Source organism: Lissotriton vulgaris, chromosome 7 (genome assembly GCF_964263255.1).
Source record: "Lissotriton vulgaris chromosome 7, aLisVul1.2, whole genome shotgun sequence".
NCBI lineage: Eukaryota > Metazoa > Chordata > Amphibia > Caudata > Salamandridae > Lissotriton > Lissotriton vulgaris.
This window is the reverse complement of record NC_141695.1, coordinates 200152334-200172054: the sequence shown is the minus strand read 5'-3', so window position 1 is coordinate 200172054 and position 19721 is coordinate 200152334.

Sequence of the window (19721 nt, the reverse complement as noted above, 5' to 3'; positions counted from 1 at the left end):
CTCCAAGAAGTCCAAGCAATAGGTCTGTTATTGAACAAGATAAGTGAATTATACCAAATGGGCAAGAGTAAGAAAGATTCACGAGAAGTAGACAATGGGGAAAGCAAAGGTTTCCAGAGAGAAGGAGTGTGTTTAAATAAAGGGGGAATGGTATAGGGGGATATGGTAGTAAAACGAGATACATCCTGAAATGAAAAGGGCAATAATAAGGATTGTTCAATGTGAAGCCAGAGGGGGGAATGAAGAGACTGCTCTGACGAAAGCCATCTGGAGGCCTGACGTAGAGAAAAAGATTTGTGGTATAGACGTAAATCAGGAAAGTTGACACCCCCATTCGATTTGACCTTGCAGAGAGCTAACAAAGAAATCCTAGCTTTTTTGTGTTTCCAAAGAAATTTTGACAAAATCGAATCAATACGATTGAAATAGAGAGCAGGAATATGAACAGGAAGCATAGAGAGCATATAAATAAGAATAGGAGCAATCGTCATTTTAATAGAATCAAGACGACCCCACCAAGAGAGAAAGAGGGGATTCCAGGAGGAAGACAATTGCTCAATCCGGGAAATAACAGAAGACATGTTTAATTTAATAGACGATGGAATAGAATTGGAAAACAAAACACCAAGATATTTTAGTTTAGTACTATTCCAGGCAAAACCAGTAGAAGAGAAAAAGTGAGGAAGACAAAATTTGGTTAAAGGGAGAATTTCTGTTTTATCAGAGTTGATTTTATATCCCGAAACAAGAGAAAAAGCTTCAAATTCAGCTAATAAAGAAAGGACAGACATTCTGGGTCTGAAATAAATAGAAGAATGTCATCAGCATATGCAGAGAGCTTTAATTGATTATAAACATATGGAAAAACCAGAAATGGAAGAATTATTACGGATAGAGGAAAGAAAGGGTTCAAGGGCCAGCACAAAAAGAAGAGGGGAAAGAGGACAACCCTGACAAACCCCATGCTGAAGGGTGAAGGAAGAGGAAAGCTGACCATTAACAAGAACCATAGCTTTGGGCATAGAATATAACAAAGATATGAAAGAGATAAATTTAGGACCAAAACCGTGCCATTTTAGGGAAGCAAATAAAAAAGACCAATCAACTCTATCAAAAGCCTTTTCAGCGTCTACATAAATAGCTGCCAAAGGAATAGAGAGAGAAAAAGCTTTATTTGAGACATTTAAAAAGAGTCTAGAATTATCAGAAGTGAGACAACCCTTAACAAAACTGCATTGCTCTTTTCCAATAAGGTGAGGCATGAAAGGATCTAAACGTAACGCGAGCAACTTAGAAAAGAGTTTATAATCAACATTGACTAACGAAATTGGGTGATAGTTTTTACAAATCTTCGGATCACGACCTTCCTTAGGAATAAGACAAATAATAGCGTCTTGAAAAGAGCATCGGCCACACCAGAAGAACAAAATGATTGAAAGAGAGAAAGAAGTTTAGGTAACAAAAGATCAGAAAAATGCAAATGAAATTCAACCGGAAAACTGTCAGGGCCTGGGGTTTAACCCTTGGTAAGAGAGGACAAAGCAGTGGAGAGTTCATGTGGAGAAAGATCTACCTCGAGATCCGGGAAATTAAATTGAGGAGTAGAAGGTTTGGGCAAATTGTCAAAGTAAGATTTAAGAAGAGAAGACATAGGTGAAGCCTCCGGAGTATACAAAGCTTGATAAAACGATTGGAATTGGTCAAGGATGTCCTTATCTGTATGAAGGAGAATGTTGGTGGAGGAATAAATAGATTCATTAGAGGTACGCTCTTTACGAGATTTAAGGTAGTTAGGCAAGAGTTTGCCGGATTTATTACGGCCGCCATTATAACGCGCACTGTTGTGAAGAAGAAAAGAGGAAGCAGTATCAGTAGTGAGTTTATTGAAGGCAATCTTGGCATGGAGAAGCTCAGGTGACATGTGATTGGTAGAGGAAGTATAGAATTGATGTTCCAAGCGTTTTATATGGGCTAAAGCAACTTTACGCTTCTGAATAAATTGTTTCTTTTTCTTAGATGCAAAATCAATGATAAAGCCACGCGCCGCAGCTTTAAAAGAGTCCCAAAGGACGTGAGGAAGGGTATGAGGATCAGAGTTGAGCTGAAAAAATTCATTAGTAAAGGAACGAAAAAAAGAAGAAAAATTAGGATCAGTAAGAAGTGAACAATTAAAGCGCCAACGAGAAGGTTTAGGAAGAGGAGGAAGCAAGTCGAAGTCAGTAAGAATAGGAGCATGATCCGAAATTACAATAGGTTCAATAGAGGAAGACAATAAGTTTTGAGATAGGGATGGGGAGAGAAAGATATAGTCTAAGCGAGAAAAAGAGGCATGAGGAGGAGAGAAAAAGGAAAAGTCTAAGGTATCAGGGTGAGTGAGTCTCCAAGAGTCAGAAAGATGTGCGTGTGAGATAGTATCCAAAAATTGTTTATGAGGCTTGTGAGGGAAAAAACGGACAGAGGATTTACGATCCAAAAAGGGGTCAACTATCTGATTGCAATCGCATCCTAAAAGGAAAAAATCAACTTTATCTTGGATACATTTGCCGGTGACTAATGGCCAAAAGGAAGAATCAAGTTGAGTAGGGCCATAAACATTAAACACAGTGATAGGAATTGCATTAATAAGCAACTTAGCTAAAATTCATCGACCCTCAATGTCCCTTTCCTCCAATAGAATTTTACATTTCAACTTTTTATGAATTAAAACAGCAACACCATTTTTTTTGTTAACCAAAGGAGAAAACAAGACAGTACCAACCCAATTCCTCTTCAATTTTAAAGATTCAAGGTCAGAGAGATGGGTTTCTTGTAAAAGGACAATATCGGGGTTATAAGAGGATAAATAAGTACTCTCTGCCACTTAATAGGATTATTAAAACCTTTCACATTCCAGGAAACAACTCTAAATTTATAAACAGAGTAAACATAATAACTTCAAAAAGTGCAGAAGAACAAGAAAATATTAACAAGCCGAGGAATGAAAAAAGTAAAAGAGAAAAGAAGGGAGAATGAATACAAAGAGGCTGAAGGGAGAAATGAGATAGGAAAAAAGAAAGATAATTAGAAAAGAAGTAGGGAAAGAATAGACAGAAGAGACAGCACAAATCCAAAAGGATGACTGCCAAAAACATACCTGAGAGGGAGATACAAAAGGAAGGTGGGGAAATGGCGACACTTAACAATGTGGACCAGCCGAAGAGCAGGGACACAACCGCACCGGGACATCATAGAACCACAGGAAGGAGATTGCAAGAAGGAGGGAACAAAGAATACAAATCTGTGGGAGGGAAGAGAAATGGTTAGTACTAAACTTAGGACAATTAAATGCATTTTGAAATTTACAACAACCATTACGACAAAGTGATAAACAAGAACGAATATAGCACAAGTCAAGAGCATAACTTGAATATGTAAGCGCAAAGGAAGGTTATAGAGAGCAACAACAAAACAACCAAGAAAAGAGAACAACCAAACAACCAAGAAAAGAGAACATGAAAACAATTACAAAACATCAAAAAGGATCCAAAAACTGTTCAGCCATTAGAAGAAGAGGAGGTCTCCATGCCACCGTTGGATTGTAGAAGAATGAAATTTTAAAGTTCACCAGGATCCTGAAAAGTCCAAGTCTTATTTTGATGAGTGACTTTGAAGATGCAAGGGTGGAACAGGCCATAACGCGCACCAAGGGAGTGCAAAAAGGGGCGGAGAGAGAGGAATTCTTTCCTTCTTGAAGCAGTAGCATTAGAAACATCTTGAGCAAGGAAAACACGTTGACCCAACCAGGAAACTTGACGTTTGGCTCTAGCTGCAGAGAGGATAGAAAGGAGATCAGTAAATTTCAGAAAGAGGATGATAACTCTGCGAGGCTTTGTTGAGGCAGCTGAGTGTGGGCCAAGTCTATGAGCTCTTTGAATACTGATGGAAGTGGATAGTGGCATGTCCAAGAGCTTTGGAAGGAAGGAGGTGAAGAAAGTCACTGGGTCATCCCCTTCAAGGGATTCTGGCAGGCCATAAATACGAAGATTGTTCCTTCTGTACCTATTTTCCAAATCCTCTGTATGCTGTTGGAGGGAGAGAACAGACATTTCTAGAGAGGAAATATGCTGTGAATTGGATTGTATTTCAGGAACGTGCTGCTCAACTGAAGTGATCCGGGCGTCCATGACCGACCATCTTTCTTTCAAGAGTTGCATATCCTTATTTGTTTCCTCAATGAATGGACGCAATGCGCGTATTTCTTCCAGAATCAACTTCATGGAGGTGGAAGAAGATGTTTTGTCAGGGGAGGGAGGGTCATGCTTTATGCGTTTGGAAGAAGATGCAGGAGGTGAAGATTTATTGGAAGTAGCCTGCGCTACAGAAGAGCGATGAGGTGCAGAGCCAGCCATTATTGGTGGTGAGTTGGAAGCACACAAATCTGCAGAGGAAGACTCTTGAACACTCGTGGAGGGAACACAAATAAGTTCTGGTGTGCGCAGTTTAACCATATAAGTAAAATATGCTCCAAATTTATCTGAAAAACGTACAGGAAAGACACCTGGCACTCAAGCAAGGATAAAAGTCTTAAAAGTTAATAGGGCATGCAATGTGGGGAGTGTGGTGCAGCAAAAATAATCAATGAGGCAATGCAAAATCCAGAGCCTGAGCTAAGCACAATCAAGTATGAGGCGTCCCATTGATAGCAAAGGAATCCTATGAGGAAACACTCCCAAAGACACCTGCTTGTGAAAGAGGCTTAGTAGTCACGAGTTATAAATGTCAGTATAAAAGCCTGGTTGAGAGAACATTCCTTTATAGAGCATACATAGAACTTCAGGAACATTTGGTCTCATGAAGCAAAATTAGGGAAAGGAGAAGTAATGCTATATGAGGGATGGATCCCTCCATTATCAGTCACTGAAGAATCAAACAGCAACAGGAAGCAGCATTAGTAAACAGGCGCAGAGCATGAGGCGTCAAACTGGCAGCAAAGAAATCCCGTGAAGGGGCATTCAAATTCGCCAGCATATGAAGGAAACATTGACAACTGTGGAGCATACGTGGTTGAAAAAACACTCCGGGGTAAAGCATGCACGCAAAGTTAGCGGAGTCAGGATGCAGAGATAGCCTCAGGAAATACACTGAAGCCCATACAGGAATGTAATAAATTGTTAGCGAGTGCATACAGGTGGCAAACCGCCACAAGAACACCGCAATTACACCATAAATGGCATGCTCACCAGCGTAGTTGGTAGTCCTGAGGAGCGGTGAGAGGTAACAAGCAACTGGCGGGAAGAGAGTTCACGAAATGGCAGCGGCCCGCTCCGTTGTGAGGAGAACAGGTCGCGGCCGTCAAACAGCGCTGACAGGTGGCCAAAGCACAAAAATGGTCTCTGAGAAAGCCGCTCACATTCCGCCAGTAATTCCAGCGACCCAAGTTGACGAAAAGGGTCAGGAAGTGGACAGAGTCTCAAAACTCCGTTCCGATGCGACAGAGACCCCACGCTAGGCGGCCATCTTCTTCGGCGTCGTAGCCACGCCCCCCGAGCTCCCAACATTTCAATGTACTAATATTTCAAATAAGTGGTGAGCAGTGTTTGGCCAGTGTCAGAAATCAAACTGGCTACTTATGGGGTATAGAAGGCAATGAAGGGTACAAGTGATATGATTAAAAATGAATGGCAGTTTTATAAAGCGCTCAGCTGCCCAGGTGTTTCAGCGCTAACAGACATAAAGTTAAGAACTAAAGATAAAACTAGAAGGGAATAGCTGAATAAGTGGGGCGGTGATTTGTTTTAAGACATTTGTGGAACACGGTGTGGTTAATCCCTGAGCTCAATGAAGGAGGAATCTTGTTCCAAGCTCTGGCCTTGATTACCACACACTCGTGACCTCCAGCTTGGGTTCCTTTGCACCTGGGAGTGATGATCAGATTGGCCTTAGTGGACCAGAGATGATGAACAGGGTTCTAAGGGCTGAACTGTTTTTAGAAATCGGCTGGATCCTTAGCATTGAGTGATTTATGATTCCAACAGAGGAACTTGAAACACTGTTTGTGAACTGATATCTTGTGAAGGAAATTCAGATGGACAGAGATGAGTGCAGTTTAATCCATGCACTCATACCCACTATATTCTAAATGAGCTGAAGTTAAAGGGATAAGTACGACATTTAGAGAACTACAGCAGTCTAGCCCGGGAATTAAACCTTGCAGAGAATCAACAGCAGCTGAACAGATGCCACTGTCATTTGGTGAGTACAGCGTAGCTCATGTCAAAACGTATTTGATGAATGTATGCAGTTGAAGTTGGGGCTGGGGAAAATTCAAGGTCCAATGGCCAGAAAGTCAGTTTATAGTAAGGCTTTAACTAAAGGCAGTAATTCTTATTTTTAACTGATCGCACTCAAACTATTTCCTTGAGAGCTCATAAATCGGGTACCATGAAAGTGGATAGAGGGGTGCCCCCTCTTGCCAACCGTGCTAAAAACTTTGGCTTTCTTCTTCATATGCTGACAACACACAACTGTTATTTTCTCTGGCTCAAGATCTAAAGAATGTGAAAGCTTGTTTCTCAGCAGGTTTGATAACCATTGCATCTTGGATGACAGCAAATTGTCTCCAACTGAATGCCAACAAAACCAAAATCATGCTGTTTGGCAATGCCCAGCAGCCTTGGACACCCGAATGGTAGCATTCTGAATTTAGTCCAGCCCCTACTTCAAATCTCGTTATAAGAAATGTAGGCGTCCACCTTGACCAAGAACCCACCATGAAAGAGCAGATCACAGCCACTACTGGCAGTTGCTTTCACGTATTGCAGCTGTTACGTCTTCCCCCTTCGTCCATATTCAGTAAGGAAAACACTTCTCCAGGCACTTGTCATCAGTCGCTTGGACTATTGTAATGCTCTATTGGTGGCTATAAATGAGACTGCTTTAAGCAAACTACAAGTTGTTCAAAACACAGCAGCACGTTTTATTCTTAATCTTGCAGCTAGGACGGCATCTGCCCCTCTTCTGCGCTCATTTAATTGGCTACCGTGTTGCAAGATAATCATCTTCAAGGTTTGCTGCCTGACTCACAAGTCCTTCTTGGGCAAAGCACCTAGCTACCTTTTTGCAAAGCCTGTTCACTATTTTCCTGGAAGAATTTTGAGATCTAGTGATAAATAAGTATTGGTGAATTTTGCGAATTCGCGATCCGCGAATTTGCGGATTTGCAAATTCGCAATCCACAAAATTCGCGAATTTGTGCGAATTTGCAGATTTTTTATTTTTGCGTGTTCGCGGGTGTTCACAGGGAACTTTGCGTGTTCGCGGGGCGCTTTGTGTGTTTGCGTTTTTTTTTTGCCTGCTTCATCACTGCCACCCTCTTGTTTTTTATGCCCTTCCGCCCTCTGTACCACTTGTTTATGTGCCTTTCTGCCCTCTGCCCCACTCTTGTTTTTGCCCTTTTGCCCTCTGCCCCACTGGTTTCTGTGCCCTTCTGCCCTCTGCCTAACTCATGCCCTCTGTTCCACTTTGTGCCCTTCTGCCCTCAGCCATAAGTCAGCTTCAACAGGAAGCACTGATAGATAAAGTAAAGCAGGTGCTTGAGTTGAAGGTCAAATTAAGTTACACAGTCATTAATCACCCCAAGTTTGGGGTGATTAATGATTGTGTAACTGAATGTGAGCTCCAACTCTAGCACCTGCTTTACTTTATCTATTAGTGCTTCCTGTTGAAGCTGACTTTTGTAACTATTTTAGAGGCTCTGGCAGCTTGCCGGCGCCATTCTAAAATAGTTACAAAAAGTTAGCTTGAACTTTTGACCCAATCCGTTCCGCTCGCGGATTTTGCGGGAAAATCGCGAATCTCGCGGATTGCGAATTTACCGAAAATCCGCAAAATCCGCGAGCGGAACGGATTTTCCGCCCATGCTTAGTGATAAAGCCCTGCTGGCAGTTCCACGTAGGAGGAAATTTCAATCGGGAGGGAGTTCCTTCTCTTACCTGCCCCTACTTCATATACACCAATGCACAGTTCATTTCAATTTTAGGAAAGTTCTCAAAATTGAATTATTTCAGGCCTAATCAATCAACTTGTCCACCCATTTTGCTTTGTTGCCCCAAGATACCCCTCCCGGGGTGATTTGTGTGCATTATAAATCAAATTAACATTATTTGTCTGAATTCAAACAGCGGTAAGAGAAAGTCCACAAATGAGAGATTGTGCACATAAACACCTAACCTGGCTCTTTACATATTTTAGATCAGCTATGAACTGTCTGTGTATAGAAATAAAGTGAAGCTGAAGAACTGTAGTGAGTGAGCAGCTTCAGTGTCAAAAAGGGTGGGACTGAGGGCTGATTTCTGGTGTATAGCCCAATGTAATGCTTTGGAAAGTCAGCCCTAAGGGACTACTGCCCAAGGTCCTCCAATCCAAAAAGAAGAGAGGCATTTTAAATATTTCCTGAGATGCCTACTGCCGCTAACTGTTCCAACAGGATTGAGTGTGCCACAGTCTAATACAACGTAGAGAGGTGTTTAAAAATGAGTGCCTCATGTCAGGTGTCATCCCAATATCACCACTTGCTAAAATTAGGACTAGAGATGGAAAGAGGTATGGAATCCAGACAATATAGGCTAAAATGTAGTAAGCTTCAATTTAGGCAGTAAGCGGACTTTTGACTGAACTTTCTATGATCTTTTCTGGGTAAAGAAGATAGATTGGACTGGACTGTAATTGGCCAAAACAGAGGGTTCCTTTAGTAAGGATGGGGTTATGACAGATTACCAGGTGAGAGAGAGTTTGCAAAGATTTGAAAACTGGGTTGAACTCATTTGCTATTTGTACCGGACATAGATGTAAAGAGGACCCAGAAGAGATATCAAGGTTTCAAAGTTTCTGAGGGTCCTAGGAGTAGTAATGATAGAAGGATTGTTGGAAGCAAGTACAGTGTTTTTTTTAATTTTATTTTTCATTGTTATTTAGTTTATATATTTTTTTATGGTGAGGGCAACTGCCCAGGCAGAACCCTGGCTGGGCTGCTTCATAAACCCCATGCCTCTACCTTCATCTCAGACCTCCGTACTCCGGAGGGCCTTCTCCGCAACTCCCCCTTCGACCTCTTACACATTATGTCGATGTTTTACGGCCGCCTCTACTCTGTTACACAGAGGGCAGTACCCATGGATCTTCAGTGTACCTGGACACAGTACAGTTAGACTGGTTCTCTGCCGACCAACAAGAGTTCCTGAATTTCCCCATCACTTTGAAGGAACTAACCCAGGTATTTTCAGGATTGCCAGCCGATAAAGTTCTTGCCCTCGGTGGGCTTAATACTGCTTTCTATAAACAATACTCCCTGATCCTGGCCCAAAGGATTCTTGATATGCACCAAGATGCACTAGAAATAGGCTCACCCCTACATCTCTAAGAGAGGCTATCATAACCACGCTTCTCAAACCCGATAAGCCAGTATACCACTGACACTCTTATGGCCCTATATCTCTTATCAACACTAACAATAAAATCTTCGCAAAGGTGTTTGCAAATCCGTTGCTACTATTATTGCCAGTGATGGTGCGACCTGACCAATCTGGTTTCATCCTTGGAAGGTTGAAGTCTCATAACCTCTGGAACCTTTTAACAGTGATGCACCACCTATACCCATGGGTCTCAGCTGCAGCTGCCCTACGGGACGCCACAAAGGTGTTCGATTCACTGGAATGGTTGTTCCCTTTCTTGTTACTTCAGAGGCTTGGCACCACAATTGTTGCGCAGATCCGACTCTTAACCACTCACCATGTTGCTCGATATCCGAAAAGTTTCCTTGTCTCTGTCTTCAACAGTGTGGAGTGAACTCCAAGCTGCAATTTTGGTTTGGAGTTTGGTACTCTGGAGCAGCATTCAGCAACTCAGCTCTCACCACTGTACTATTACTAGGGTGGCTGCCAACTGGTAGAGTCGTGTCCAGATTTATTATTTGTTTCGCAAATTGAAGGCACCATCATAGGTTCCTCATTAATTACTTTTTGGTATTCCGCTAATGAAAATGACATATATTCTGTGGTTATCAATATTGTGTGTGTGGAGAGGGAGTCCTTGGTAGTCCATATTTACCCCTGAGAATTCCATCAGGAAAGGGGAATCACTAGAAGTAACTAGAAGGTTACTCTGATTTCTAGAGTAGAGCTCCCTTTAATGGGTCATTGACACCAAGCGATTTCTGTAGCTTTCAGTGGATGAAAAAATGGGGTGGGTTACTTATATGGCATATCCACTTTTTTGTAACTCAAAATTGTACTAGAAACACCAAGGACATAAACGATGTTAGATGATCTGAGAAAAAAAGAAATTATACCTTTAACAAATTTAAGTCAAGGTCATTGTGACCATCTTATATTTATAGACATCTATGAAAATGAATGCTATTCAAGGTATATGATTTTAATGTTCCAGAAACTGCAAACAATATGAACATCCCAATAAAAACTGCAGACATCAAATACATGAGGAAATGAAGGCTATGCAGACATCCAGGGATGTAGAAAAAGCACTTGTAGTCTGGGTTAAATGATGTAACTACTATTTGCAAAAGTCTACCATCCAATCAATGAACATTAGAAAGAAGTGCTGCCTCCTTGCAATTTCTGGAATTCTTATCTCACTAAATGACCTGTCATCATCACGGCAACTCAAGACTTAATTCAGATTTACAAAGCCACGTAAGGGGCTATTTGCACCACTTTGTGTGAATTTGTAAAGAAATGTAATGTAAAGCAGCAGCAACGTTGCAAAATATTTCTTCCTTCTTATGATTTCCTTTCCTTGCAGAACGCATCACACATAAAACACAAAGAAAGAGAAAAATGCTTTTTTTAAATTGTTTTATGTGCAGGAAGGCACAAAAACAATACTGACTATAACGCAAGCACTCCTGCACTGTAGTGCAAGAGTGCCTGCATTGGCGCTAGGCAGCACATAATGCACCTGCACAAGGAGAGAGCAGAAGTACTCCATATAGTTGTGTATATATAGACCATGTCTGCTCTCTCTCTTTCATGCAAAGTGGCACAAGTTCCCATGCTGTGCCAAGTTCCATGAAATAATATTAAATGTGCCCCTAATTCTTGACCAACAGTTGAAGCGGACGAATCAAAACAGACCAGACTTGCATTCCCCTTGATCTCCACTTAATCATTCCTTCCTGAATATATCTTGCTTCATTTCCCCCCCCCCCTACATCATGTCCCCATTTCTCAAGCTCACTGTGCCTCCCCTCTTCTTCTGACCTCACCTCTTGGACCCTCTTCCAATGCTCATATCAGTTTGTTTCCCAGTCCTTTGCAGCCCTGCTTATTAACCCTGCCAAAATTGAATCTTACTCCAGTATTCATGCCCGGTCCATGAACTCAGACATGCAAGCTCATTTCCCCTTAACCCTCCATAAAATGAACTCAAACTATATTGAGGTGAAGCTTAACTCTCTCCACACAAAACTAAAATGCCTCTGCCAGTTCCTCTCTCTTAGCGAGCAACCTCCCCTTCTTTAACCACAATGGGCTCTCACTCCTGCTAACCAGAACACCTGTTACCAGCAGATGCACCCCTCAATGACACTAACACTCACACTAGCCACATCCCTTGCAATAATAATGGCCATAGTACCAGTAGATCCACCTATATCTCTTAAATACTATAGAGAATCTACTCATCTCCTATAACAATGACACCCGATCCCCCATATATACCAGTAAGACTATACTAAGATTCCTACATCACATCAAATAGACCCTATCCCACCAATCCTCTAAGAAATATGTCAATCATAAAAAACCTCACCTGAATCCTGATCCACTTGCCCATGATCTCCTGTACTGTGTCCTGCAAACTGAAGTGTATATGCCTCAACTGCAGATCTGCATCCCAACATAATTATATTAAAAATGGTGATGTAAATAGTTCACAAAATCTTGCATGGAAATCTGGCTATCAGACTGGTCACCAGCCAACCAGGACCTCCACTTGCCTCCCAGCTTTGCAATGACACATGCAGATCAAAAAGGTAGACGAGGATGAGGAGTTGTAGTTGTCCACAGAATGTCATAAAATGGCAATTCAGGGTAAACCTCTAATGACAATCCAACTGTCATCTGAACTGAACTGAATGCATTCCTATAATAATACACACCATCTACCACACTCCCTTGTAGAAGAAATAATCATGCAGTAAACAGCTGCTCCCCCTCATTCACATTTTTCTAGTGGAGTTCAAACTCCATTGGGGAAATCCCCATGACCAAGTGACAGCATAACTAACTGGAAAGCTTCATCACCAAAAATGACCTGTAACTAGTAGCAACATTTACCTGGATAAGTCTTTAGCACAAACGCTTTCAGCTAGAAATATTTACTACAAGTGAGGCTGTGCAAATTTCAATACATCTCCAGAATGGATACATCTTGAATAATTAGCTGAAATTTATAGCGAAAATGTAGTGAATAAAGTAATAGAAAATGTAAAAATTGTTGGTTTTGCCAGTATTTTTCAGTTCTGCCCCAGCTAGCTTTAAGGCTTCATTGCAAGTCTGGTGGTCCACAGAGAGCTAGGCTTGTGGGGCTCAGCGGTCACCATCTTCCAACCGCGCCATTATGACCAGGGCAGTCGGCCTCCCTGGAACCACCGCAAAGGAGGTGGTGCGGTAGTATTGAGGTCACTATATGCTTGACAGTGCAACCACTATGGAAAGTGTGGTAGTGAGGAAACAAAGGGGACCCTACATGGCCCCCTTTCGTCCTCATGCCATGTGGATGCAACAGGGGGCCACAACATATGCCCCCCTATGTGCATGTACACCAGTACCTGCATGGCATGGACTGCAGTAGAACATGCTGTGCAGGCACTAACTTTGTTATTCACATTCCAGTGCATATTACATAGGCACCACCCTGGGAACGCCAACGATCTGCCCACCAGACAAGAAAAAACTCTGGATTTGGCAGGCATTTTGTACCTGGGTTTGCAGTGGCGGGAGCGAGGCGATCCTGCTCGTGCAATGCCAAACGCATAATGAGGCCCTATCTGAATATCACCTTAACCACAATAGCTATGGCTTCTGAGTGGGAATCCTCTAATATGGAAGATCAAATTGCCACCTACTGAGAAGTCTACTTTTTAACAATACCGACCATTCAATTCGGGTTGGAGCAGCCACTGTTGCAAGTGTTAACACCAGGTTGCTGGCAGCACCGGTTTAGGTTGTTGATTTACACCATTTCACCATTAATACGGAAGGGAATTTAAAACATCTTACTCCAGGGATCGAGTCAGCATTAGTGTATCTCACCCCAAAAGACCTAAGCCAATTACAAAATCTACTATTTCATCTATGTCCTGAAGAAGGTACTAAGGATAACAGCTGATTAATCAGTGCCTAATTTGTAAAAGAAAGATTGCTTGTGCCTGAAGCTCTGCTCCAAAAGCCTGCAGCCCCTGGAGTAAAAGCATTGAGATGCAGTACATCAATACTGGTAGTCTTAAGTCTATCTCATGCCTCTTTAATCCACTACCAGGCACACCTTTTCCCTTTATCCCACTCTTGCATGCTCCTGCTTTCTCCCTTTGTAACCATTCTGCTTTTTTTTCATTTCCTCTGTCTTTCCCATCTGTGTGTTTTTCTCTTTCCTGCACTAGGTAAATATCTAATGGGGAAAAATAAGTGCTGGTCCCCAAGAATAAGTGCCACTGACCACCACAGGCAACCATTGGCTAAAATTAAACACTGGATTAACACCAATGCATTGATTTGGTATTATAAATAACATATACTCCTTACACTACCAAGAAAGGGGCCTCCCCCTTAGTCCTAAAGGGTCGCCTCATCCAAAATACTCAGAATGCCTTATCCATGGGACATCGATGCATGACGGCAACAGTACAATGAGCACATAGACAAATGTAAGGAGTCAAAGTACCATTGAGCTCCATGCTCTAGAATTCACCAAGATGAATGTCATTATGGTATTAACCCACTACTGAGGCTACAGTGTTACCAGAGAGACAACCTAGTTGAAGCAGTACTCAGGACTCATCCCGGCTGCTACCCCTTGGATTCATTGTATTATAATTGTACTGTAATTAAATTTATATAGCGCTTACTAGCCCTGACAAGGCGTCAAAGCACTTTTTGGGCAGTAGCATGCTACTCCAGAACCAAAAAAGAAGTAGTGGGGGATTAGTATAGTGAAAATGTAGTTAAATAGAGCGGTGGAATTGTGAGTCTGTTAGTTGAATTGAAAAGGATAAAGAGACATTGTCAACAGTGTTTCACAACTATGGAAGCCGTTCTCTCAATTGAACCCTTCATGTTTCATGTGGCACTTGAGCTAAAAATCATCCCACCTCCTCACACCAACCTCAAAGTAAGTTGTTCAGTGTTTTGGCCACAAAATGATGCAAGTTCCACTGAAAAACCTGAGACGCCAAAGAATAGTTTAAAAGATAGTTCAGGGTAAGTCTTGCCTTCTCTTGAAACTCATAAAATCAATCCAAAGCTGCCCATGAAGATCTACAAGCAGAAGAATAAAAATAAATGTTTATCTTGGAAGCAAGCAACACTATTAGGTTATTTTTTGCAAATTGCATTTCCTCCCACTTTGGAAGAGTGCAAATCAATATGCACCAGTCAATGCCATGAAATACTCTGGAGGTTTGTGAGAATAATGAAATGTCAAAAGGTAACCGCAAGTATGGGTATTCTTTTCTTTAGGTAGTGTGATTGACATTACAACTCTGTTACCATCGCTGTTTTTCTGAACGGGCATGTGTTTGATTTCAGCAAGACAACACTGTATTACATTACTTACAGTAACATGTTTAATGTCTGTAGTATTAGAGATGTTGTGCCTGGCTAATTGGATGCTGGAAAGTTTGTGTGAAATGTTTCCATCCAGTAATCAATTGAACAATATGTTTATTTTTAAGCTAATTTTGGTTGTAAAGACCCACCAGCAGGTCCAAATTGGTAAAACAAATTGTGGTTTTAATAAAGAAACGTTTTGCTTTGAAATAAAAAAAAAAAGGATAACGAAATGAAGCATGAATTACATTCCTCAATATGTCCCATCCCTGCACACTCCCTTTGGAGCTGACAGGCAGAGAAGACCTCTATCACTGAGAAGAAAGGGTCCTACTACTATCTGCCCAAATGACGAAGAGGAGAAACTTCCTCAAGAAACAGGCGTCCAAATCAGCCAGTATCACTACCAAATGAGGCTCAAACTAGCAACCCCCTTTAATCTCTGGGACTCTGGCATTTAAGCTTCTCACCCCGATGCCCTAAGGTTCAGTAGTCAATCAATCAATCAATCAATCAGTCCATTTATAGAGCGCGCTACTCACCCGAGAGGGTATCAAGGCGCTGAAGGGAGAGGGGGCGCTACTGCTCAAATAGCCAGGTCTTGAGGAGTTTCCTGAAGGTGAGATGGTTCTGGGTCAGTCGTAGGTGTGCCAGGAGGGAGTTCCATGTCTTGGCGGCCAGGTAGGAGAACGATCTTCCTCCGGTGGTGGCTCTGTGGATACGTGGGACTGTTGCGAGGGCGAGGCTGGCGGAGCGGAGCTGGCGGGTAGGAGTGTAGAACGAGAGGCGGTTGTTGAGGTATTCGGGGCCCATGTCGTGGAGCCCTTTGAGTGCGTGGGTGAGGAGTCTGAATGTGATCCTCTTGCTGACGGGGAGCCAGTGAAGATTTCTCAGGTGGGCAGATATGTGGCTGTGGCGAGGGATGTCAAGGATGAGTCGTGCGGAGGCGTTCTGTATGCGCTGAAGAAGTTTCTGAAGTTTTGCTGTGGTTCCTGCGTAAAGGGCGTTCCCGTAGTCCAGTCAGCAGATCTTTCGGAGCATGCGCAGGGTGTTGAAGCATAAGGATGAGATGGCGTTGACTTGTTTGGTCATCGTGAGCGAGGAGTCCAGGATGAATCCCAGGTAGCGTGCGTGGTCCGTGCGTGATGGTGCCATGCCTAGCGCTGTGGGCCACCAGGAGTCGTCCCAGGTGGATGGGGATTGCCCGAGGATGAGGACCTCCATTTTGTCTGAGTTCAGTGTAAGCCGACTGAGCTTCATCCATTCCGCGTCGTCCTTCATTTCTTCCTGGAGGTTGGTTTTGGCGGTGGTTGGGTCTTTGGTGAGGGAGAGTATCAGCTGGGTGTCGTCGGCGTAGGAGATGATATTGAGGTTGTGTTTGCGTGCTATGGCGGCGAGGGGGCTCATGTAGATATTGAAGAGGGTTGGGCTGAGCGAGGAGCCTTGGGGTACGCCGCAGATGATTTTGGTGGCCGTGGAGCGGAACAGCGGGAGGCGGACTCTCTGGGTTCTGTTGGAGAGGAACGAGGTGATCCAGTCCAGTGCTTTTCCTTGGATCCCAGTGTTGTAGAGGTGGGTTATTAGGGTGCGGTGGCAGACGGTGTCAAAGGCTGCTCAGAGGTCTAGGAGTATGAGGGCCTGTGTCTCCCCGTTGTCCATCAGGGTTCTGATGTCGTCGGTGGCTGCGATGAGGGCTGTCTCGGTGCTGTAGTTGGCTCGAAATCCGGAATGGGATGGGTCGAGCGAGTTGTTTGCCTCAAGGAATGTAGTCAGCTGTTTATTGACTGTCGGGTTCACGAATGATTCCAGGCAGGAAGATAATGCCTCGGGAGCGAAGCCAATGCCTCAAATTTTCCCAAAAGCACCTCTCTCACTGTGTCACTAATGAACACGCCAGGGATGAGAGGTACTCTCAGAAAATGAAGAAACCAAGTCCTGTGGTTTATAGCTGGAGCAGTGGGTCTGGCTGGAGGGGTGATCGATAGCTGCAGGGGGTTATAGCTGGAGGGGTGATCGATAGCTGCAGAGGGAGAGAAGAAAGACAGAACTATAAACAGTGTATTTATGGGGTATAAGTGAAACAGGAAAACAGCTACCATTCTAGAAGCCCGTAGGTGTGTGTTGTCCCACACTTACCTGTGACCTTACAGGATTTTATTTTATTTATTTATTTATTTTGAAAGTTTTATATAGCGTGAACAAGATCTTTGCAGATATCAGAGCGCTTTACAAAAACAGGGGGTAAGAAAACAAGAGAGTGATTAACATTGATTAACTTTTGAGCAAAGAATAGTTCTAGGTAATAGGTGGGTAGCAAAATAGGGAAGGTACATGGGGGAGCATAGTCAATCAGCTAAAACCAATGATACAAATCGGCAATCAGAAAAACGAATAGTACAAATAGGTGCAGAGTCTCAAATAGTTCCAAAGTAAATGTTCAGGTGAATTTAGTCTTGAGGATAGCTTTTACTTCTTTCTTAAAAAATGTAGTGGAGGAGATAAGCCTGGTTTCTGGAGGGAGTGAATTCCAAATCCTGGGTGCCATTCCTGAAAAGGAGCGTTTATATGTTTTTTCCTTCCGGAATCTAGGAGGTTACAGAAGAAGATTCTTGATACTTCTAGTGGTTCTTGAGCCACCAGATATTGTCAGCCGGGTGAGTTTTGGTGTACAGCCATGACAGTGTCATGCAGGCAATTTTCAGATGTATTCTGGCTTCAAAAGGTAGCCAGTTCAAGGATTTTAGGTCAGGGGAAATATGCAAGTGCTTTTTTTGATCCAGTGATGAGTCTCGCTGCAGCGTTCAAAGAGGCTCTCAGGGGTGCAGTTGTAGATAGGGGGAGTCCGCAGAGGGCGACGCTACCGTAGTCTAGGCTTGTACTGCAGTTTGGAAGTCTTTGGCTGGAAGGAAGAGTTTAAGTTTCCTCTGGGTATAGATTTTGAAATTAGCTGCCTTAGTTGCCTTGCTGATATGCTGTTGCATGTTGAGATTGGCGTCAAGTGTTATGCCTAAAGATTTCACTGAGTCCACGATGGTAGGTTGGACATTGAGTGCAGTTAGGTGCTTAAGCCAAGTTTGAGTGGTGGAGATTTTCGTGGGAGGTGAGATCAGAAGGAACTCAGTTTTCAGAGCATTGAGTTTGAGGTGATTATCGGCAAGCCATGATTGGGTGTTTCTGAGCGTTGAGTTCAGAAGTTTGATGTCTTTGGGGGATTGAAATTTGAGATATAGTTGGGTGTCATCGGCGTACATGTGAAAGTGTACATTAGATGCTTGTAACAAGGTGGTGAGAGGTTCCATGACCAGGTTGAACAATGTAGGGGATAGGGAAGATCCTTGTGGGATGCCTAATATTACAGGCACTGGTGGGGACATCAAGTTGTTGCTCTTGAATTTCTGAGACCGGTTATGCAGAAAGAAGGTGAACCACTTGAGAACAGTCCCAGATAGACCCATTCTGGTGTTTAACAGCTCGAGTAAGTTCTCCTGTTTGACTGTGTCAAATGCTGAGGAGAGATCAAGAAGGATGAGGAGGCAGGTATCGTTTTGATCTAGGATTTGGAGTGCGTCATCAATTATGTGTGTCATAGCAGTTTCAGTACTGTGCCCTGCTCGGGAGCCTGATTGATAAGGGTTGAGGAGGTCAAACTGTGCAATGTGTTTTGTCAATTGGAGTTGTACGCATTTTTGCAACAATTTGGCAAGGGTGGGAATATTGGTAATGGGATGGTAATTGTTTAGGTCAGTAGGGTCAGCTGTTGGTTTCTTGTGTATAGGTGTGACTTGTCCAACTTTGAGGGAGTAGGGGTTGAGTCCTTGTTGAAGTGAACTGTTATTAATTCGGGGGGGGGGTAATTAATTTTATGTGTGTGTTTGCCCGTGGGTTCCATGTTAGGAGTGGAGGTGTAGGTAGGTGAAGGAGGTTGTGTGGGTAGGTGTAGATAAAGAGCTATGGTAAGTGCGAGTAAGGTGGTTAGGCTAAAAAGTGGGCATGAAGGAGTAGAGGATGTGACTAGTCTAAAATGGCCGCTTCCTTAGGCATGGTATAGTAAAGGGGATTGACTAGTCTAAGATGGCCGCCAAGTTGGGGAGAAAGAGACAAGTATTGTAGGGACAGTCTTGGTCTCTTGAAAAATAAGAAAAATTAAATAAACACTCCAGGTTAATTCACCAATGTCCGACTCCCATAAATACCACCAGGCTCGTAGAACGATTCCACAGAATTTGAGCAAGGTTCAATCCAAGATGAGTCACCAAGTTATATTCAAACAATCCAAAAGTAATCCACCCGTGTAAACAGTCTTGAGTTCACATGAGTTCTTAATACTGAGAAATAAACGCTATGTAAATAAAGTTGCAGCGTATTACAAAAAATGCTGTTTGTGTGCTTGCCAGCTGATCAATAAAGTTCTGCACCTGCTGAGGCAAGAAAACAAAAAAAGGCACGCCGACCCGTTAGAACTGTAACCAGCAGGGGGACGCGGCTATTAACAGAGACTGAGAATTCTCCAAAAAGCACACTTGAGCTCAAAGTCCAAAATAAACAAAACAGTGTCTGAAGCGAACAGCTTCCCAATTGACACGGTCTCCAAACGGCACTGAAGCAAGGCGGGGAACACAGAGAATGAACCCGGCGTCCAAGAGGAAGGTTTTAGTTGAAGGCGATAACTGGCTGAGCGGCGTGAGGAACAACCAGGCAACAAGAAATTAAAGGCAGAATCCAATCGAAGAAGGGGGGTACTCGGAATACGTGAAGGGGCTTGACCAAGGGATTTCAGCAATGAAAAGACGAGGGCAGGGAAGGAAAGCCAAGCGCCTCCATGTTCTCACTGGAGGCTTAAGAACCTCCCTTCTACCAGCTGATCTGTTGTGAGGCAGTTGGGACAACACACCACTATCC